Genomic DNA, 24,244 nt, shown 5'->3' with positions numbered 1-24,244 from the left:
CGGCTGTAGCTGTAAAAGGGAGCCAGGTCAGCTTTGGAGTGTGTGGCTCAGGCGGGATTGAAGGCTGGGAAGATGGAGGCCTGGCAATTATAGGTGCAGACCTGGCTAGGACATCCCGGATGGATCGCGGCTTAGATTTAGGTTTTCCACCATTGAAAACCATTGCGGGTGGCTGCCAAGGTTCCTAGCTACTTGTGGAGTCAGCGGACAGCTTGTCAGTACAGTGCTTCATGGCTGTTTAGTAGATGTGAAGCCTCAAACAAGCATTACTTGCCTGGACGGCTTTGCGCATGCACCCTCCGTCTCCCCTCTTATTCATCCCAAAGATGTTCTATCGGGTTGAGGTCAGGACTCTGTGCAGGCCAGTCAAGTTCCTCCACCCCAAACTCGCTCATCCATATTTTTATGGTCCTTGCTTTGTGCACTGGTCCAAATAATTTGATGGAGGGGGAATTATGGTGTTGGGTTGTTTTTCAGGGGTTGAGCTTGGCCCCTTAGTTTCAGTGAAGGGAACTCCTAATGCTCCAGCAGACCAAGACATTTTGGAAAATTTCACGCTCCCAACTTTGTGGGAACAATTTTGGGGATGGCACCTTTTCTGTTTCAAAATGATTGAGCACCAGTGCACAAAGCAAGGTCATGGAAGACATGGAATTAGCAGAAGTGGTGGAAAATAAAGTAAGAAGTAAGTGCAATAATTGACATTATAGTAGTAACTAAAACATATAACATTTAGTGTAACAATTAAAAAAAAATCCAAAGTACTATAATGGTGTTGACCTTCCACCTAAAAAGTTGTTGCACTTGAAGTTAAATTGTATGGTAAATATCTATAGGAGGTTTCCACCATCCCTGCTAAGTTTTAAAAAAGATATATGCCTTATTTTCCTTTTGATGTATATTACATGTAAATTCACATATCAATTGAAACATTGTACTTGAAGATATTCTGTTTGACAAATATCTATAAGAGGAGTTTCCACCAACATTTTTTATGTCTTGTTTTAAGTTTGATGCTATGTTATATGTGAAGTTACATATCACAGAGACCGGTATTCTAGTAATATTGAAGTTTATTGAGACTTCCATACATTAGAGGGTTCCATCAATATTGTTAAGTTATTGATTAGTAAGCTAGCGCTGCAATTTTTTTTTTTGTTTGTTTTTGTGGTGTGGGAACACATAACAGTGCTTCGCAGCAAGCCTTTTACTGACACTTTTTTATTTTACTTATAGTAGTGTGGTGATAACCTATTATACTAAAGTTTGACATGTGGCAAATAATAAACATCAACAGATTTCAGTTGTGCCCAACCAGGCCATCCCACTCCATGGACAATGTGCCTGGCAGCTAAGTTCATCTCCCCATCTCTGCCCTCAGTGCACTGATGGACACTGATTGGCAGCCGTGATGGGCATTAATAAGCAGCACTATTGGGCACTGGTTGGCAACACTGATAGGCAGCACTGATGGGCACTGATAGGCAGCACTAATGGGCATTGATAGGTGGCACTGATGGGCACTGGTTAGCAGCACTGATGAGGCTGCACTGATGGCCACTGTTTGGCAGCACTGATGGCCACTGATTGGCCGCACTGATAGCCACTGATGAGGCTGCACTGTTTGGCAGCACTGATGGGCACTGATTTGCAGCACTCATTGGCACTGAAAAGGCTGCCCTGATGGGCACTGATTGGCAGCACTGATGGCCACTGATTGGCAGCACAGATGGCTGCTGATGAGGCTGCACTGATTGGCAGCAATGATGCGCACTGATAGGTGACACTGATGGGCACTGATTGACAGCACTGATGCAGTGGCAACTCTAGGAACAATATATAGGGGGGAGTTTCAGGAAAAAATCCAACATTTTAAATGAAGAACTTTGAAGCAAAATAAGGGTAGCTCAGAACTTTTTTTAAAATCAAATGCAGCCTCCCCAGTGCCCATCAATCAATGTCCATCAGCATGGGAAGAGGAGAACCACCGGATTACAAAGAGCGGGGATCTCTCACTTACCCGGCTGTCTCAGTCATCTGAAGTCCTGCCTCCTAGACCGGCTCCTATGATAGACATCACACATCCCGTCATTGGACCAGTGTGCTGTCTATCATAGAAGGCAGGACTTCGTATGACAGCGACCGCCAGGTAAGCAGGAATAATCCAGTGGCACTCGCTATCCCTTGCCTTCGGCCCAGCCCTGGGCACTTCCCCCCCCCCCCCTCTGCCTCTGGACGCGGCACACCCTGTACAGCTGCCCGGGATTGGCCCTGCCTGGGGCCTCCCCCAATTGGCTTTTTTTTTTTAAATATTGGCGTATAACATGCGTGCCTGTTTTGCACTCCATTTTTTAGGAGGAAAATGTGTGTGTTAATGCGCCGAATAATACGGTATATATAAATAAGGTTACAAAATAGTAGAGTAATGCAGTATGCAATGATACCTTTTTATTGTACTAACCTAACACTTAAAAGACAAGCTTTCAAGAGTTTTCCTTTCTTCCTCAGGTATTGCTTCAGACCTGAGAAAGAGGAAAATTCTCAAAAGATTTTCTTTATAGTTTAAAGCAAATTCAGCAAACAGTTTACACAGTAATAACCTCTAGTTTTGGTGCCAGTTTATGCAGTAATAGCCCATACTATTGGTGCCAGTTTATGCAGTAATAGCCCCTAGTATTGGTGTCAGATTACGCAGTAATAACCAATAGTATTAATGCCAGTTTACGCACTAATAACCACTAGTATTGGTGCCAGTTTATGCAGTAATAGACCCTAGCATTGGTGCCAATTTACGCAGTAATAGTCACTAGTATTGGTGCCAGTTTAGGCAGTAATACCCCCTAATATTGATGCCAGTTTATACAGCAACAGCCCCTAGAATTGGTGCCAGTTTACGCAGTAATAACCCCCATTAATGGTGCCAGTTTATGCAGTAATAGCCCCCAGTATTGGTGCCAGTTTACGCAGTAATAACCCCTAGTATTGGTGCCAGTTTGCGCAGTAATAACCCCTAGTATTGATGTCAGTTTACCCAGTAATGAAGCCTAGTAATGATGCCAGTTTAGGCAGTAATAACCCCTAGTATAAAATTTATACGCAAAGCACTTCATTCAAGTGCAAATGATCAGCACTCTCAGTATACAATTAGACTGTAAGGATTGCTGCAGATGACATCACACATTGCTCCTCCCCAGTACGTGTTACGTCCTGGGCGGGACTTTGTTAGCGGGAATAGAGCCTCGTAGTCGGCCCATTCCTAAATACACTTGTAAGCTCCATGGAAACCAAACGCAACCTACCAGAACCAGCTGATTTGACTGCGCAGCTCTCCAGCATAACAAGTTAAACGGAAGTCAGTACGAATTATAATGACCGATCACTGAACTTCTATCTATTGTACATCAACACTATACTGAGTCAAAACTTGATTTGGGTTAAAATTTAAATTCTGGAGTCGCCCTCACTTCTAATAACGCTGGTTTAAATGTAACATCAACCTAAACGTCACATATATCACATATATCCTCCTATCAACTATACATGTGGTAATATTAAAGGGGGCTCCCAACCTGCACAGAATCGATAAAATAATGAATGATATGTTCACATACCAGTTGACACTATATTTTATTAAAACATGCGACTCAACCTCGGCCATCCTTTTTACAATATACTGTATGTAAGTCCCAAAAAACAAATTAAAATAATAAAAATAAAACAGATAATGTAATATAATATACTGATTTTAAATTGAATTTATAATGAAACCCACCACCTATCTGAAATAAAACAATTCAAATCAAACTCGACATTTAAGCCAGCAGGGTCCATGACCTTAGTTTCAAAGATCCAAAACAATTCCCTGCGGCTTAAGTCTCAAATGAAATCCCCCCGCCCCCATGTCTTATCACTTTGTCTATGCCCCAAACTTGGGGGAAGCGGGGCCCCTATTGTGATGATCTCCAAAGTGTTTTGATACACTATGGGTATTAAGTTACCCCTTTCCGGATTTTATTAAAATGTTCCCCTATTCAGACATGAAGGGCTCTTGAGGTCCTACCAATATACTGTAGTCCACACCCACATTCTAACATATAAACCACACCTTGGGTGGTACATGTGATCAAAATACTAATGCGGTATTGTTTCCCAGTCACTGATACTACAAAATTATTAAGTTTTTTGTTTTTCGCTTTCAAACTCCTACAAGCTGAACATTTGCCGCATGCATAAAAGCAAGACAGAAAAGAAAACAAACGACTGTCCGAGTTCTTAGGAGGGTCAATAACTCCCAGGGCCTGATTGTCCCAGAGCGACAGGGCCTTTCTGTAAATAAAATGGGGACGACTAGGTAATAATGGCCCAAGCACCCTGTCTTGTTTAACCACTTTACCACCGGAGGATTTTGCTGTCTTCCGTCCAGGCCACTTTTTGCGATTCGGCGCTGTGCGACTTCAACTGACAATTGCGCGGTCGTGCGACGCCGTACCCAAACGAAATTTATGTCCTTTTTTTCCCACAAACAGAGCTTTCTTTTGGTGGTATTTGATCACCTGTGCGATTTTTACTTTTTGCGCTATAAACAAAAAAAGAGCGTTTATTTTGAAAAAATAACAATATTTTTAACATTTTTTTATATGAAATTCCCCCCAAAAAAGATGTAAAAACCAATTTTTTAAAACATTTTTGGCCAATTTGTTTTATGCTACATATGTTTGGTAAAAAAAATTGCAATAAGCGTATTTTGATTGGTTTGCGCAAAAGTTATTGCGTTTACTAACAAAGGGAAAGATTTCTGTCATTTTTGGTGTTTTTTTTTTTAACGCGTAATGGCGGCGATCTGCGATTTTTTTTGCGGGACTGCGACATTGCGGCGGACAGATCGGACCCTTGACTGACATTTTTGACACTTTTGGGGGTACCAGTGACATTACTGCAGTAATCAGTGCTATAAATATGCACTGTTACTGTAAAAATGACACTGGCAGGGAAGGGGTTAATTTTATTGGAGAGGGAGGGGTTAATGTATGCCTGGTGCTTACTGACGTGTAGGGGGGGAGGTGACTGTGTGAGTCATGGACAGATCGGATGTCCAGCTATGCTGAACACTCCGATCTGTCACTCCCTGTCACTATGGATATCCGCCCGCTGTGTTTACACACAGCGGGCGGATCTCCAGACTCGATCCCCGACGATCGGGTAAGAGCAGCGGCCCGACTCCCGCTGTGAATGAAAACAGCGGGAGCGAGCCTCCGGCGGCGCGCAAGCGCCGCCCAGAAGGGGGAGTGTCCAATCACGTTAATACTACGTGACTGGACGATAACGAACCACTCTGCCGCAGTAGTATTACTGTGAGCGGTTGTAGAGTGGTTAAGTATGGCCCAATGTTTAACATACCCCTTTTGATTGAATCTTTGGGCTAACACCCTAGACTGAGCTAAATACTCATCCTCAGATGAGCAATTACATCTAAGATGTATAAACTGTCCCCTAGGAATATTACATAGCCACATATTATGGTGACAGCTACCCAATGGAATATAAGCATTCCTGTCAGTGGGCTTAAAGTGATTACAGGTTCGGAAAAGGTCTCCTTCTTTAAAATTTTCTAAATCAAGAAATACCATATGATGTAAGTCGGTCTTCCATGTGAGGGTAATGATTTTATCCTTGTTATTGCATTTATTCATAAAAGATTCCAAGCTAGAAAAGTCGCCTTCCCAAATCATAATTAAATCATGCCCCACTGAAGAAGTCTGTTTGTAGACGCAATGCGTATGGAGGCAGGAGCTGACATTTGGCTATACCCACGACAATTACCCAACTGAGGGCTGTGAGCCAGTGGATTCATACTATGAGCCTATTTCAGCTGGCACAGCTTAGTGCTGTACTATGTGAGGGAGGACTTTATATCATTTTTTTCTAAATAAAAGTTTTTACAGAAAGCACTAGATATAATGTTTTTGTCTCCTATGGTCAATTATTATACATGAGGAATACTGGGATCCTGACACATCTAGAGATATCCGTCCATCCACTCTGATCTGATCATCCCTAATGGAGAACAGCGTTCTTTCACTCTCTGATGAAACAGGAGTCAAAGCGGGAGGTAAGCTGCTAGGAATCACTGGTGGTGGAGTGTTTCTGAGAACTTGTTTTTGAATTAATCACTTTATATAGAGATGGCAGGATTATTCGCTCATGCTTTGGACTGATTGAGTTAATTATTCTACAGAGAGGTGGCAGGGTCATTTGTTTATTTTTATTTCCTGAACTGAATAAATATCACTGAAGGATTTTTTTTTGTTGTTACAGACACATTGTTTGTTTATGTCACTTGGAGTTCACGCATGTTATTTAGTCCCTATGTATTGATTCACAAAGACATAATATATTTATGTGTAGTAATAATTGGTGATTACACACAGATTGGATAAGTTTGCGCTGTATTTTTATTATGGTTATATCATACGCAGTAATAAAGCCTAGTATTGGTGCCAGTTTACACAGTAATAAAGCCTAGTATTGGTGCCAGTTTACGCAGTAATAACCCCTAGTATTGGTGCCAGTTTACGCAGTAATAACCCCTAGTATTGGTGCCAGTTTATGCACTAATAACCCCTAGTATTGATGCCAGTTTATGCAGTAATAAATCCTACTATTGGTGCCAGTTTACACAGTAAAAAAGCCTAGTATTGCTGCCAGTTTACGCAATAATAATGCCTAGTATTGGTGCCAGTTTACTCAGTAATACCCTTAATAGCGGTGCGAGTTTAGACAGTAATAAAGCCTAGCATCTGTTCCAGTTTACACAGTAATAAAGCCTAGTATTCATACCAGTTTGCGCAGCAAGACAAGCCTAGTATTGGTGCCAGTTTACGCAGTAATAAAGCCTAATATTGTGGTAAAAAATACTGCACTAACAAAAATAGTGAACAAATAGCCGCTGACACTCCAACAGACTGTAATGGCAACCAAATATAAATATAAATTGTGCAGCGCTCAAATGTTAAAGTGAGTACAATGGGATACACACTGAAATGCAAAAATAAAGTCCAATATTCAAAATTAGACAAAAAAGGAAGGTGACCAGTCCCACATAGAAGAGTGAATACTTGTGATAAATACCACACCAAAAAGAGAATATAATTCGCTCACCAGATGGCATGGACCCAAAGTACCTTACAGCAATTGGGTCATGCAGGCTGAAAGTGATGATCTCCTTGGAACAGATGGCAGAGGCTTCCACAAATTCTCCTCCAAATGGTGGATAGAGGAAGGTCACTCAAGGATGGTACACGTATGGATATCTGGGAATCCCCACTCAGAAAGGTGTATGTGGGATAAATTGAAAAGACACCATAGCGTGATACCGTTTAAATGGTTTATTAAAGCAAAATTAGCTAATTCCTTTGAAAATGTTATGTGTAAAGAAACGCGTTAGGATTGTCAAGAGTGCCGAATTGTATTGAATGCTTCTTACCATCTGACCCATTGTAAGTGCATTACTTTCTTTGCTTTAATAAACCATTTAAACGGTATCACGCTATGGTGTCTTTTCGACTTATCCCACATACACCTTTCTGAGTGGGGATTTCCAGATATCCACACGTGTACCATCCTTGAGTGACCTTCCTATATCCACCATTTGGAGGAGAATTTGTGGAAGCCTCTGCCATCTGTTCCAAGGAGATGACCCAATGACCCAATTGCTGTAAGGTACTTTGGGTCCATGCCATCTGGTGAGCGAATTATATTCTCTTTTTGGTGTGGGATTTATCACAAGTATTCACTCTTCTGTGTGGGACTGGTCACCTTCCTTTTTTGTCTAATTTTGAATATTGGACTTTATTTTTGCATTTCAGTGTGTATGCCATTGTACTCACTTTAACATTTGAGCGCTGCACAATTTATGTTTATAAAGCCTAATATTTGTGCCAGTTTACACAGTAATAAAGCCTTGTATTGGTGCCAGTTTATGCATTAATAAAGCCTAGTATTTCGGCCATGCTCTCAGCGCAGAGGAGGTAGGGAAGCCAGTGGCGGCAGTCTTAACACTTTTATCAACTTCATTTGGAGATCTTTATGTTTTCCCCGCCTGTCTCCTGATGCGCTACAGTACAGCACAGCTCTCGATCCAGGATTCCTTCCCTCTGCCACACACTATGGTGAAACTAAGAGGGAATGCTTCTACAGTGTATCTCTCCATCCGGAACTCATGCCCCTACAGCAGGGGTGCCTTTTGAGGAGCAAGGGTCACTTTAGCAACTTGATAAATGGTCACAGACCATAATGAGCAGAGCGGGCAGATGACAGGTCCGTGTCCACTCAGCATATGTAGAGGTGACACAGACACAGCCCGCTCTACCCTATGAGCCCTCTGATCCAATCTGCCCAGACAGAAGAGGACTGATCCCCTTCTGTTTTTTATTTTTAATTGAATCGGATTGGAAATAGGTGCATGTAAACTGACACAAGTCCATTTACACCTGCCGCTATATAGAGGTGAATGGAGAGTCCAGTTGGGTCCACCTGAAAAACAGACAGGCAGACCCGATCAGTCCCATCGTGTGAAAGGGGACTAAGGCTGCTTTCACATGGATGCACTGCAGATTACCTGCACCTCAACTGACCTCAGTCTTTACTTCTTCCTCAGGATTCCTGCAGGTATCGCTGCCTGCTGCTGTCCCCCAGGTGGGTATGGCTGGTGGCTGTTGCTGGCTGTCCTCCAGGGCTGGTACAGCTGGTGGATGCTGGTGGCTGCTGCTGGTGGGTACAGCTGGTGGATGCTGGTGGCTGCTGCTGGTGGGTACTGCTGGCTGGTACTGATGGCAGGTATTGCTTGCTGGTACTGCTGGCTGGTATTGCTGGCTGGTATTGCTGGTGGGTACTGCTGGAGAGTACTGTTTGCTGGTACTGCTGGTGGGTACTGCTGGTGGGTACTGCTGGCTGGTACTGTAGTGGGTACTGCTGGTGAATACTGCTGGCTGATACTTCTGGTGGGTACTGCTGGGCTAGTACTGCTTTCTGGTACTGCTGGCTGGTATTGCTGGTGGGTAATGGTGGCTGGTACTGCTGGCTGATACTGTTGGTGGGTACTGTTGGCTGGTACTTCAGGTGTGTACTGCTGGCTGGTATTTCCGGCTGTTACTGCTGGTGTGTACTGCTGGCTGGTACTGTTGGCTGGTACTGTTGGTGTGTACTGCTTGCTAGTACTGCTGGTGGGTACTGCTGCAGGGTACTGTTGGCTGATACTGCTGGTGGGTACTGCTGGCTAGTACTGCTGGTGGGTACTGCTGGCGGGTACTGTTGGCTGGTGCTGCTGGTGGGTATTGCTGGCTGGTACTGCTGGTGGGTACTGCAAGCTGGTATTGCTGGCAGGTTCTGCTGGTGGGTACTCCTGGCTGGTATTGCTGGTGGGTACTGCTGGCTAGTACTGCTGGTGGGTACTGCTTGTGGGTACTGCTTGCGGGTACTGCTGGCTGGTACTGCTGGTGGGTGCTGATGGCTGGTACTTCTGGTTGGTATTTCTGGCTGGTACTGCTGGCGGGTACTGCTGGCTGTTAGTGCTGACTGGTACTGCTGGTGGGTACTGCTGGCTGGTACTTCTGGTGGGTATTGCTGGCTGGTACTGCTGGTGGGTACTGCTGGCTTTTATTGCTGGCTACTACTGCTGGTGGGTACTACTGGCTGGTATTGCTGGTGGGTACTGCTGGATGGTACTGCTGGTGGGTACTGCTGGTTGGTACTGCTTGTTGGTACTGCTGATGGGTACTGCTAGTGGGTACCTTTGGCTGGTACTGCTGGTGGGTACTGCTGGCTGGTAATGCTAGTGGGTAGTGCTGGCAGGTACTGCTGGTGGTTACTGCTGGCTGGTACTACTGGTGGGTACTGCTGGCTGATAATACTGGCTGGTACTGCTGGTGGGTACTGCTGGCTGATAGTGCTAGTGAGGGTAATGTTGGTGGGTACTGCTGGCTGGTACTGCTGGTGGATACTGTTGGTGTATACTGCCAGCTGGTACTGCTTTCTGGTACTGTTGGTGGGTACTGTTGGTGGATACTACTGGCCGGTACTGCTGATGGGCACTTCTGTCTGATACTTTTGGCTGATACTGCTAGTGGGTACTGCTGGCTGATACTGCTGGTAGGTACTGTTGGTGGGTACTGCTAGTGGATACTGTTAGTGGGTATTGATGGCTGGTACTTCTTTCTGGTACTATTGGTGGGTATTCTTGAGCATCAGTGTGACAGGAGTCAGTACTAGAGGAAGCATGTGGCTGCAGTAGAGAGCAGAGCCAATGTTTCTTTCTTTCTCAGCTCTGCTTGCTCTAGTGCCAGTTCCATTCTTCATTTTGATGCTGGGGGATGGCAGGTTGGGAACCCGCAATCTGGGCTTATGACCTGCCATCCCAGAGCAGGAAGTGGCACCGGAAACCTGGTGGGGCAGCATATGGTGGGGCACAGTATAATGTTGGGGGGCCATGGCCCCCTCTGCCTTCCCTAGTGATACCACTGCACTGATGGGCATTGATTGGTACTGATAGGTGGAACCGATGGGCACTGAAAGGTGGCACTGATGGGCACTGATAGGTGGCACTGATTGGCACCGATAGACACTGATAGGCAGCACTGAATAGCATTGATTGGAAGCACTTATGGACACTGACAGGGAAGAGGGGAAGTTTCACATTCAGCAGATAGTGAAGCTTGCAAGAGCCGTTCAGTGTGTGACACTGTCAGGTAATGTAACAGCTTGCAGGCAGAAAGACCAGCTGTCAAAACTCAGGCTGAAGGCCCTTTGTTTGAAACTCTATGATATCAGTAAACTAGGTTTCACTTGCTATTGGATTTTTTGAGCAGACTGCATTAGAAAGTAAGAGTAAAGATACATACCAAAAATAGGAGGTCAGAATTAGACAATATTCCTCTGTACCCAGGGGCAAACTGGCTGGTCAAGCACTTCAGTCGTGGTCTGAGAGCCTGGCTAAGGAAGGGCACCCACTGGGGCCGCCTGCTGGTAATCTGGGTCCAGGGACCAAAAAAATTGTGTCCGCGGGCTTGCGGCAACCATCTTTTTGGCAAGCACCAGTGATGACATCATAGGAAGGGGGCCCCAGCCTGGGTAGAAGAAGTCAACAGTTTGTAGCAGTGCACTGGGCCTGCTACAAACCTAGTTCTACCTGGATAAGGCAAAGCCACCGCCTCCCTCTGAGTCCCTCCCTCGCCTCGGCAAACAGTGTCAGTGCCCATAACGGCAAAGGGGAGAGGACACACAAGCCAGAAGCCAGCCACAGCATTGCCAGGGTGCCAGCCAGCCACCCACGATCAGTGTCCCACCAACAGCAGGGCCAGAGTATCAGCCAGCCACCCACAGTGACCCACCCACAGCAGGGCCAGGGTGCCAGCCAGCCACCCACAGTGACCCACCTACAGCAGGGCCAGGGTGTCAGCCAGCCATCCACCCACAGTGAACCACCCAGAGAAGTGCCAGGGTGCCAGTCAGCCACCCATGGTGACCCACCCACAGCAGGGCCAGGGTGCCAGTCAACCACCCAAAGTGATACACCCACACCAAGAAGCCAGCCAGCAACAGCAGGTTGCCAGCTAGCCACCCACAGGAACCAGCCAACCACCCAGAGGAGCCAGCCAGTCACCCACTTTGACCCACCCACAGCAGGAAGCCAGGGTGCCAGCCACCCACTTATGGTGACCCACCACAGAAGGGCCAGGGTACCAGCCAGCCACCCATGATGACCCACCCACACCATGGAGCCAGCCAGCCACAGCAGGGTGCCAGCCACCAACCCACTCACAGCAGGGTGCACTGCCCGTGCTAGCCAGCCACCCACCCACAGCAGGGTGCACTGTCTGTGGCAGCCAGCTACCCACCCACAGCAGAGTGATGGCCAGCCACTCACAGCAGGGTGCTCAGTGCCAGCCAGCCACCCACCTACAGCAGGGTGCATTGTGCCAGCCACCTACCCACTCACCGACAGCAGGGAGCCAGCCACCCATAGCAGTTAGCCAGCCAGCTACCCACAGAGGCCATCCAGCCACCCACAGCAGCCAGCCACAGAGGATGTGGAAACCAGCCAGCCACAGAGGACGCAAGAGCCAGCCACAACTACAGTACCCATAGTTAAAGTAAGAGGAGCGCAACACGGTGCCAATTTTACTTCTACTTTGTGAGAGGTTAGGGCAGGGGTGAGAGTCATGGCTCAGTGGGTCCCGTGAGTACCAGAGTGAATGAAGGTGTTCACTTTACACTCTGTTAGAAGGAGGCCTCCTCCATGTCCCATATATACTCTGTTGAAGCCTCTTATGAGTCCTGGAGGAGGCGCTTTCTAACAGAGAATCTCTAATTGACACAGAGAGGGCCTCTGTTAGAATGAGACCCCTCTCCAGATCCCATTATACTTCTTTGTAGTCTCTAATGGGACCTTGAAGAGGTCTCTCTCTAACAGAGACTCTCTAATGGCCACTGAGAGGGCCTCTGTTAGAGAGACCCCCTCCAGGTCCAATTAGAGTTGCCTGCTTCACTTCCTGTATTTTGCTTATTGTTAAATGAGAAGAGATTCTGTTACTAAACAGTGTTTAAAAAAAAAAGCAGAAGCTGTACTTTGCACAAAATGTAGGGCGGGACAATGGTCAGGTCATGGGTCAGGCTAAGGGCATGGCCAAGGGCAGGGCCTGACAGAGGGCCCTTGCTTTATTTGGTCATTTGGTTCATTTGTGTTGTTAGTCCACCCGTGTTTGTACACCTGCACCACTGAAGATTCCCACAGAAACTCTAGTTTCCTAAATAGTAATTGGATCTATTACACATATTCACTTGCTGCGGTTGTTGGCTGACAAATACCAATTGTTTTGTATATTTTTTCAAAATCTTTAACAAAAAAACATATAAGGCCCCACTCCAGTCAAAACATGTTTTGCTATTTTGGTACTGTTTTTTCTCCCCTATTGAAATACATTGTTTAAGTATTGTTGTACAACTAAAGGTTTTTAGCTGCATGGTGAAACTCTATGTCTTTTCCCTGAATAAAATGCTTGTTTCCTGTCTGCAGTCAAGCTGCAAAGCCAATGTGGACTGTGCACTGTTTGTCTGTTCTGTAAGGCTATATACAGAATTTATAACAGGCTATGAGCCCAGGCATAGCCCAGACACCCACCCAAAGAAAGAACCCAGACATAGCTAAGTCATAGCCAGCTACAACAGATAAATGCAAGATACAGCAAAAGAAAGAAGACTGCAAAAGAATAAAAGAAAATGTCTTGTAACAAAGCTGAAACAAAGCTTTCATTTGCAAATCTGACAAACCAGAACAACCAGTCTTGGAAAGTGATGAAAATGCTGCTCATAAGAGAAGGTACATGGAAATATATAAATGAAGTCAGGCCAGAACATCCTTTAGATGAGTGGATAGAGAAAGACCAAAACGCTCAGAGCACAATCTCTCTAACTCTTAGGTTCTAACTCTACATCACTTTAAAACTAAAAAATGTTTTGGAATTAGATATCCTTTTTGTTTTAGTAGGCCCTAGGTTATTTGCACTGCAGTTATTCCATAGTTATGTTGCTGCTAGAGTTTACTATAGTGTTTTACATTGTATGAAATGCAGTGTCTCCTCTTGCCCTGGTTGACTAGAATCTACATACTCTAGATAAAACCTTGTGCTGAAATGGTACAAACAACCCTTTTTGAAACAAAAGAATATGAAAACAGAACAAGAAGGAACAAAATTCAAAGCATAAAGATGAAAGAATTTATATTAACCACTTTACCACCGGAGGATTTTGCTGTCTTCCGTCCAGGCCACTTTTTGCGATTCGGCGCTGTGCAAATTTAACTGACAATTGCGCGGTCGTGCGACGCCGTACCCAAACGAAATTTACGTCCTTTTTTTCCCACAAACAGAGCTTTCTTTTGGTGGTATTTGATCACCTGTGCGATTTTAACTTTTTGCGCTATAAACAAAAAAAGAGTGTTTATTTTGAAAAAATAACAATATTTTTAACATTTTTTTATATGAAATTCCCCCCCAAAATCAAATTTTTTTTACATTTTTGGCCAATTTGTTTTCTGCTACCTATGTTTGGTAAAAAAAATCGCAATAAGCGTATTTTGATTGGTTTGCGCAAAAGTTATTGCGTTTACTAACTAAGGGAAAGATTTCTGTCATTTTTGGTGGGTTTTATTTAACGCGTAATGGCGGCGATCTGCGATTTTTTTTGCGGGACTGCGACATTGCGGCGGACAGATCGGACCCTTGACTGACATTTTTGACACTTTTGGGGGTACCAGTGACATTACTACAGTAATCAGTGCTATATATATATGCACTGTTACTGTAAAAATGACACTGGCAGGGAAGGGGTTAATTTTATTGGAGAGGGAGGGGTTAATGTATGCCTGGTGCTTACTGACGTGTGGGGGGGGGAGGTGACTGAGTGACAGAAGGACAGATCAGATGTCCAGCTATGCTGAACACTCCGATCTGTCAGTCCCTGTCACTATGGAGATCCGCCCGCTCTGTTTACACAGGCGGGCGGATCTCCTCACTCGATTCCCCGACAATCGGGGCATAGCAGCGGCGATCGCCGCTGCTCCTCCCCTCGCCCGACTCCCGCTGTGACTGAACACAGCGGGAGCGAGCCTCCGGCGGCGCGTGAGCGCCGCCCACAAGGGGCGGAGTCCAGCGACGTGGGTCTACGTCGCTGGACGGGATCGTGCCACATTGCCGCAGTAGCAGCAATGTGAGCAGGGCGGAAGTGGTTAAAGTGATAGAAAGTAATTGTTTGGAAACTAAGCACACCAAGAATATTATTATCACACTCTGGAATATATTTTTATGTGAGTCAGATATACAGAAAAAAAGTTCATATAGTTCAAAAACAAAGACAGAAATTACCTACGACATTTCCCCATTGCTGAGGATACTTCAAGGACACTGTAAACAGAAACACTTGAGCTCTTGTATGCTGTAAATACTGCAAAAACAAGTGAAATGTTTAAGTGGATATAGGGCATAGTACATGTATGTTTAAATTTGGGATCGACCGATTATCAGCAAAGCCGATATATCGAGGGGCGATCTGCACTTTCCCCGATATAATGTATATCGGAATTGGCCCCTGAGGTTACAGATATTTCGGGAAAGTGCTGTACCGGAGTGATGCCTGCAGCTAGAGAACTGAGAAGCCACTCGGCTGTCATTACAAGGAGCGGGAAGGGACGCCCTCCCTCACGCTGCCTTTGCAGCTTGCCCGGGTCTCCCGTCCTACCGGGAAACCCAGGCAACCAGCCTGCATGGCGGCTGAAGACCCGATCAAAGCTGAATTCGGCTCTGATCTGGTCTCCATGCAAATACCCGGAAGTGATGTCATTCGTTTTGAATGCTTTTAAGTGCAGAGGAGGGGTTTGACCCCCAGATCCCTCCACAAGAGTACCTGTCAAGTAAAAAAAAAAAAAAATGTTTTTTAAATGTACGAAAATATTGGCGTCGCTATCGGCAATGAAAAAACAATATCGGTCAATCCCTAGTTTAAATATGTTAGTTATTGTTTCAGTTTTATTGTAAACACTTTATTTTTACTAATCATGTCTTTTTTGTTGGATCCACATCAGCCTATAAGTTTACAGCTGATAGTCTTTGTAAAATCTCTAAAGAATTAAAGTGGATCTTGCATTTGAGCACCATAAACCAAAAACGCTATTTCATTATTTTTTTTTTTATTCAAAGCAAACTTCCCCATCCATCCATGTGTTCATGCTTTATTTTGCTGAGAAATCGCTTTGAAAATCACCTCCTAGAATTTCTGGCTGTGGCCATCTTGAGTAAGGGCAGATGATTCATAAGGCATTTACCTTCTGCCCTTAGCTCAAGTATGCATGCAGCATACAGTGGGTACGGAAAGTATTCAGACCCCCTTAAATTTTTCACTCTTTGTTATATTGCAGCCATTTGCTAAAATCATTTAAGTTCATTCTTCTTCCTCATGAATGTACACATAGCACCCCATACTGACAGAAAAACACAGAATTGTTGACATTGTTGCAGATTTATTAAAAAAGAAAAACTGAAATATCACATGGTCCTAAGTATTCAGACCCGTTGCTGTGACACTCATATATTTAACCACTTACCGCAAACTGACGTTAATTAACGTCAGCAGACTTTGCGGGGTTATACCGGGATGATGCCTCTAGCTAGAGGCACCATCCCAGTACCGTGGTTTAGAGCCGACGGTCAGCTTTCCGTCGGTAATGACCGATGCGGCTCGGGAGCCGCTCGATCGTTACCCGGGGGGGCGGGAGGGGACGCCCCCCCCCTCCCGCCACCTTCCGTGGCTTTTACTGGGGCTCCCGTCCCACCGGGAGCCCCGAGCACCCAGCCGGCACGTCCGCCGGCTGGATGGAGTCCTGATGAATGCCGGAAACGGCATCGATCGGGTCTCCGATGACGTAACCTGGAGGCGGCGTCCATGACGTCACTTCCGGGTTACTGTGCTGCAAAAGGCGGCAGTTTTGAAAAACGGCTGTATGCAAAAATGCCGTTTTCGGCGTTTTGCATACAGGGAAGTGTAGTGGAGGGGTCTAGGGTCCCTCCATAAAGTGTACCTGTCACTACATATTGGTGTCACAAGGGATGTTTACATTGCTTGTGACAGCAATAAAAGTGATCAGATTTTTATTTTTTTTTTTAAAAACTGTAATAAAGTTTAAAAAAAAATAAAAAATAAATAGAAAAAAAAATAAATAAATTTAGCCGCCCCCGTCACCGTTAGCTCGCACGAAAAAAAAGTATGCGCAAGTCGAGCCGCGAATTAAATCGCTGTTCAAACCCCACATGTGAGGTATCGCCGCAATCGCCAGAGCGTGGGCAATAATTTAAAAAAAAGAGCTACACTCTAACTCTAAACTGGTAACCGGTAAATAAATTTAAAGCGTCGCAGATTGAGATCTCTATTGACCGTAGTTTGTCGCCATCCCACGGGGGGCGCAATTTTAAACCGTAACATGTTGGGTATCTATTTACTCGGCGTGACATCATCTTTCACAATATACAAAAAAAATGGGCTAACTTTACTGTTTAGTATTTTTTAAATGCAGTGAAATGTGATTTTTCAAATTTTTTCCAAAAAAATGGCGTTTTAAAGACCGTTGCGCAGATACCGCCTGACAAAAAATTTTGCAATGACCGACATTTTATTCTCCAGAGTCTTTGCTAAAAAAATATATATAATGTTTGGGGGTTCTAAGTAGTTTTCTAGGAAAAAATACTAGTTTTAACTTGTAAACAAAAAGTGTCTGAAATAGGGCTGGGGCTTAAGTGGTTAACTCAGGTGCTTTCCATTTCTTCTGATCATCCTTGAGATGGTTCTACACCTTCATTTGAGTCCAGCTGTGTTTGATTATACTGATTGGATTTGATTAGGAAAGCCACACACCTGTCTATATAAGACCTTCCAGATCACAATGCATGTCAGAACAAATGAGAATCATGAGGTCAAAGGAACTGCCTGAAGAGCTCAGAGACAGAATTGTGGCAAGGCACAGATCTGGCCAAGGTTACAAAAAGATTTCTGCTGCACTTAAGGTTCCTAAGAGCACAGTGGCCTCCATAATCCTCAAATGGAAGACGTTTGGGACGACCAGAACCCTTCCTAGAGCTGGCCGTCCGGCCAAACTGAGCTATCGGGGGAGAAGAGCCTTGGTGAGAGAGGTAAAGAAGAACCCAAAGATCACTGTGGCTGAGCTCCAGAGATGCAGTCAGGAGATGGGAGAAAGTTGTAGAAAGTCAACCATCACTGCAGCCCTCCACCAGTCAGGGCTTTATGGCAGAGTGGCCCGACGGAAGCCTCTCCTCAGTGTAAGACACATGAAAGCCCGCATGGAGTTTGCTAAAAAAAACACCTGAAGGACTCCAAGATGGTGAGAAATAAGATTCTCTGGTCTGATGAGACCAAAATAGAACTTTTTGGCCTTAATTCTAAGCGGTATGTGTGGAGAAAACCAGGCACTGCTCATCACCTGTCCAATACAGTCCCAACAGTGAAGCATGGTGGTGGCAGCATCATGCTGTGGGGGTGTTTTTCAGCTGCAGGGACAGGACGACTGGTTGCAATCGAGGGAAAGATGAATGCGGCCAAGTACAGGGATATCCTGGACAAAAACCTTCTCCAGAGTGCTCTGGACCTCAGACTGGGCCGAAGGTTTACCTTCCAACAAGACAATGACCCTAAGCACACAGCTAAAATAATGAAGGAGTGGCTTCACAACAACTCCGTGACTGTTCTTGAATGGCCCAGCCAGAGCCCTGACTTAAACCCAATTGAGCATCTCTGGAGAGACCTAAAAATGGCTGTCCACCAACGTTTACCATCCAACCTGACAGAACTGGAGAGGATCTGCAAGGAGGAATGGCAGAGGATCCCCAAATCCAGGTGTGAAAGACTTGTTGCATCTTTCCCAAAAAGACTCCTGGCTGTATTAGATCAAAAGGGGGCTTCTACTAAATACTGAGCAAAGAGTCTGAATACTTAGGACCATGTGATATTTCAGTTTTTCTTTTTTAATAAATCTGCAACAATGTCAACAATTCTGTGTTTTTCTGTCAGTATGGGGTGCTATGTGTACATTCATGAGGAAGAAGAATGAACTTAAATGATTTTAGCAAATGGCTGCAATATAACAAAGAGTGAAAAATTTAAGGGGGTCTGAATACTTTCCGTACCCACTGTATGTGCTTAGCTACAAAAACTCCACTTCCTATCCTCCCCTTCTGAAGACTCCTGGGAAATATGACATAATTTGCCTAGGCAGGAAACCAGGAAGTAACTGAAGAAATGTAAAACAACAATTTTAAAACAAGTAAATATAATAGACATTCCTATCTATTTTCTAATGCTAGCAGCAAGAAGATTAAAAATAATCAATGTTAATTAGGAGAGTGAAATTCCACTTTAGGTGTTCCCTGTCATGTCCTTCTTTTGATCCCTAAGTCACCTCTTAGTCCTGTGGGCAAAGAAACCACAGCGTGAGACAGGGAACACAGTTCTCTTGCAAGAGGCTGCCATTTTCAATTCTTTACAGACGCAACAGGTTCTCTTTAAAGCCCAATTCTGGGATCCACTCCCTCCCTCCCCCCACACTCCCCCTTTAGAAGCTGGCTGCGAATGGCTTTATCTGGCTTGTGTTGCCTTGCTTGTAGGTACAAAACCTTTGATGCTCAAATGATAAGACCTCTGAAAAGACTACCCCATTTAAAAAGAAACATTCTTGTTTTATTGGTTCTAACCTGCCTTAGTATTTTATGACACTGTGTCAATAAGCTTTTATGAGATTAAAAATATACAGGAAAATGCTTTGCCTCTGACATCTACAGGCAGAGAGTAACGGTGTTTAATACTAAATTCCTCCTGGATGAAACTATTTTATTGCACAAGGGTTATAGAATGGCTAATTCAAACTGAACTCCTTTGAGAACTTTACTTAAGAAAGGAAAAATGAGTAGCGGGTTTGTTGTTACATGGTTTTTAGCCCACAGAGAAAGAAAAATGTTGGTGGAAAAATCAATCTTTCATTTGTGAGTTTATTAACCGCTTGCTGACTGCAAGCAGATTTACTGCTACAGGGTGGCCGTGCTGTGCAGAATCACGTATATATCTGTGATTCTGCACTTCTGGATAGGAGGCACACCGCTTCTGTTGATTTGCTGCAGCAAAAGCCGATCAGCGAGTCTAATGGATGTCTGCTGACACCCTCCTATCAACGGGAAAATACACAGAATGGAGTTTTGCCTATGTAAATAAGGCAGAGCTCCATCCTTAAAGGGGGTGTAAGAGAAACCCAGTTGGAACCATAAGACCATTACATCTTCATAATTATGAGCAAAGGCTCACTACAGAATGGGCATTAGCACGCATGTTCAAATGTATTAGTGTGTGCTCAGGAAGAAATGGGCATGCGCTGCCGCCAAATGGCCTATTTAAGCTGGACTATGGCAAGAACAGATTACTGAGTGGTCATCAGCTAGTTCCTATTTTACCTGCACCTTGACCTGCTATATATGTCTACCCATGCTTGACCTGGCTTGCCCTTGATCAATCTCTGTATTTCTGCCTGCCTATTGTGATCTCGGCCTATACTCTGACTCTGCTCCTGTCTTGTGCTTCTGTGCCTCGCTGCCCACCTGTGTACCGACTCTGGCCTGTATCCTGACTCGTCTTTCATCTTATGCTCCTGTACCTTCACTGCTAGGCTCCTGTCTGCTGATCAAGCTTCACCATGTTCCAGTTCCTGGTTCCTGTCTGGTGATCCACGGTTATCTGCTTCTTGCAAACCTCATGCCACTCTGTGTCCTCACACTTCCTATCATCACTACCAGGGCTGTTGGACAAGAGGGGCAAAAGAAGCCCCCTCTCCAGCTCAATATCCACCAGGTATGTGACGGGGGGAGGGGAGTGATGGATTTTCTTTTCCTGCAAAGCAGAGAATAAAATCCATCACTTCCCTTAGTAAAAGCATCGCACAAAGTACACACAAACACTTGCTAGGCACACATTTAACCCTTTGATTGCCCTAGCACATTTAACCCTTCCCAGCCACTGTCATTAATACAGTGACAGTGCATATTTTTAGCACTGATCTCTTTATTAGTTTCACTGGTTCCCACAAAGTGTCAAAAGTCTCAGTGTCAGAATGTCTGCTTCAATATTACAGTCCTGCTATAAGTCGCTGTTTGCTGCCATTACTGGTATAAAATATACTGTATATATATTTATATAAATGCCATAGTTTGTAGACGTTATAACTTTTGCGCAAACCAATCGTGAATCACGCATGCCCACTCGCTAGTGGGGAAGCTGATCCATGGGGCCAGCGGGGCACCCACAATCACTTCCCGCGAGGAGGGAACGGCGGTCTGCTGTTGTAAACACAGCAGACCGTTGTTTTCTCAGGAATCAGTGCAGAGCTCCTGTGTTCATCCTATTTAGGAACACAGGTCTCTGTTTTGATTTCACAAGCCCATCCCTCCCACAGTTAGAAAACACCCCATAGGCTCACATTTAACCCTTTGATCACCCTGGGTTAACCCCTTCCCTGCCAGTCTCATTATTACAGTAACTGTGCATATTTGTTAGCACTGACTACTGTAGTAATATCAGAGGCGTACCTAGGGTCTCCAGCGCCCTTGGCGAGAAGCTGTATCGGCGCCCCCCCCAGAGAGAGAGGGTTCGACAGAGAGAGGGGGGTTGACAGAGAGAGAGAGACAAGGGGGGTGACAGAGAGGGAAGGGGGTGACAGGGACAAAGAAGGGGTGACAGAGAGAGAGGGGAGGGGGTGACAGGGAGAGAGAGGGGGTGACAGAGAGAGAGGGAAAGGGGGCTGACACGGAGAGAAGGAAAGGGGGCTGACATGGAGAGAGGGAAAGGGGGCTGACATGGAGAGAGGGAAAGGGGGCTGACATGGAGAGAGGGAAAGGCTGACACGGAGAGAGGGAAAGGGAGTTACACGGAGAGAGGGAAAGGGGGTGACAGGGAGAAATAGGGGGCTGACACGGAGAGAGGGAAAGGGGGTGACAGGGAGAGAGAGGGGGTTGACATGGAGAGAGGGAAAGGGGGCTGACACGGAGAGAGGGAAAGGGGGTTTACACAGAGAGAGGGAAAGGGGGTGACAGGGAGAGAGAGGGTGCTGACACGGAGAGAGGGAAAGGGGGTGACAGGGTGAGAGAGATAGAGAGGGGTGAAATGGAGAGAGAGAAGGAAGGGGTGATACAGACAGAAATAAAGGCGGTGACATGGAGAATAAGAGGGGGGTGAGAGAGTGAGAGGGGGTGACAGGGACGGGGGGATAGGGAGAGAGAGGGGGTGACAGGGAGAGAGAGAGGGGGTGACATGGACAGAGGGGGGGTGACAGGGACAGAGGGGGGATGACAGGGACAGAGGGACAGAGGGTGGGATGACAGGGACAGAGGGGGTGGGTGACAGGGACAGAGGGGGTGGGTGACAGGGAAAGAGGGGGGAATGACAGGGACAGAGGGGGGATGACAGGGTCAGAAAGGGGGTGACAGAGAGAGGGGGGTGACAGGGACAGAGGGGGTGGGTGACAGGGATAGAGGGGAGTGACAGGGAGAGAGGTGGGGGGTGACAGGGAGAGAGGTGGGGGGTGACTGGGACAGAGGGGGGTGGGTGACTGGGACAGAGGGGGGTGGGTGACAGGGACAGAGGGGGGGGGTGAAAGGGACAGAGGGGGGATGACAGGGACAGAGGGGGGGTGAAAGGGACAGAAGGGGGGTTTAAGGGACAGAGGGGGGATGAAAGGGACAGAGGGGGGGTTGAAATGGACAGAGGAGGGGATGACAGGGACAGAGGGGGGGTGACAGAGACAGAGGGGGTGACAGGGACACAGGGGGGGTCACAGGGACAGATGGGGGTGACAGGGACAGAGGGGGGGCAAGGACAGAGGGGGGTGACAGGGACAGAGGGTGGGTGACAGGGTCAGAGGGGGGGTGACAGGGAGAGACAGGAGGTGAAAGGGACAGAGATGGGTGGGTGACAGGGACAGAGATGGGTGGGTAACAGGGACAGAGGGAGGTGGGTGACAGGGTCAGAGGGGGGGATGACAGGGACAGAGGGGGATGACAGGGACATAGGGGGGTGACAGAGGGGGGGTGACAGGGACAGAGGAGACAGAGGGGGGTGACAGGGACAGAGGAGGGTGACAGGGTGACAGGGACAGAGGTGGGTGTCAGGGACAGATGGGGAGGGTGACAGGAACAGAGGGGGGGGTGACAGGGACAGTGGGGGGGGGTGACAGGGACAGAGGGGGGTGACGGGGGGGTGACAGAGACAGAGGGGGGGTGACAGGGACAGAGGGGGGGGGGTGACAGGGACAGAGGGGGGTGACAGGGTGACAGGGATAGAGGGGGGTGACAGGGAAAGAGGGGGGCGACAGGGTGAGAGGGTAGGGAGAAGTAAGTCCAGTCACAGTGCTCATCTTACTCAGTCAGAGGCCATGTTCACCATGTAGTAACTTTCTTACCCACACATCTCCTTCACAGACAGCACGCACGGGATGCACTGAGTGTGTGGGCGGGCACAGCTAGAAAGAGAGAGGCGGGAAAAGATAGAGGATGCAGCCCCTCCCATTCCTGGAGGGGGGGGGGCTGTGCTCACTGGGCTATGTGAGACACACACACACAGTCTTGTGACGGGGGGCGCCAGCTGCCAGGGGCACAGGTCTGGCCAGCCCCTCGGTATGCCCCTGAGTAATATCATTGGTCCCCCCCAAAAGTATCAAAAAGCTCAGTTAATAATGCAGTCCCACTAAAAATCGCAGATCGCCGCCGTTACTGGTAAAAAATAAATAAATAAATAAATATGACATAAATGACCTGGTTTGTAGACATGATAACTTTTGCGCAAACCAATCAAAGTAAGCTTATTGGGATTTTTTTTTTTTTTTTACCGAAAATATGTAGCAGAATACAAATTGGCCTAAAATGATGAAAAAATTTGATTTTGAATTTTTTTTTTTTTGGAATGTTATATAGCAGGAAGTGAAAAATATTTTTTAAATGCAAGCAGTACAAGTATCTGAATTTGATCTGGTATCAGCCTCTCGTAGTTCATGTACAGCAGGGGTATGCTGTGGGAGAAAGAAGCAGCACAAGGTTCCCATCAGTTTAAATGCTGACAAGGAGTAGGCTGATAGGAGGGAAACAAAATAAACTCATGTGAATCAATAGTGACAAGTGTGCACACAAATAGAATAGATCAAATCATATGAAAAAAAAATATTGTAAAAGTGTTCATCTAAAAGCCCCATGTGCAATTCTGTGCCAACTGAAAAGGAATCCAAGGACAGCAAACGTGACACCCAGAAAGTAATCACACTGGAGGCTTACCAAAAGACCAGCGACCCCCCCTTACTCAGGGAGGTAAAAAAAATGCTCTAATAACAAGAAAATCCAATGGCAGAAGCTTGAGCATCGATCCTGGTGACCCCAGGCAGCAAATTCACAAATGGATGACAGACAAATACTCCGGGAAATCAATCCACCAGATCCTCACTCGTATTCAATGGACCATATGTATGTAAAATATAAAGCTCCACATTGTACAGTATTGTAGAAAACCTTCCATTTATTAAATAAAAGTATTGCATTTACATTGAAATGGCAGTAAAAAGCATATATCACAGCAGGTCAGTTTCCCACATCAAAGATGGGCGAAC

The 24,244-nt window shown here is 46.0% G+C and overlaps 1 pseudogene across 1 annotated transcript in view; it reads left to right on the top strand.

The window, feature by feature from the left end:
* The first annotated feature begins 639 nt into the window (after nt 1–639).
* LOC309554619 overlaps nt 640–24,244 on the top strand; it is a 29,587-nt pseudogene continuing 5,982 nt past the window's right edge. Inside the window, exon 1 of the transcript in view lies at nt 640–685. The product of the transcript in view is annotated as an uncharacterized misc_RNA (transcript). The remainder of the gene's footprint in view (nt 686–24,244) is intronic.

This window comes from Pelophylax lessonae, assembly GCF_965119305.1.
Source record: "Pelophylax lessonae genome assembly, chromosome: 4".
Taxonomy (NCBI): Eukaryota; Metazoa; Chordata; class Amphibia; order Anura; family Ranidae; genus Pelophylax; species Pelophylax lessonae.
The sequence above is the reverse complement of the archived record's forward strand: the minus strand, read 5'-3'. Positions and strand labels throughout refer to the sequence as shown.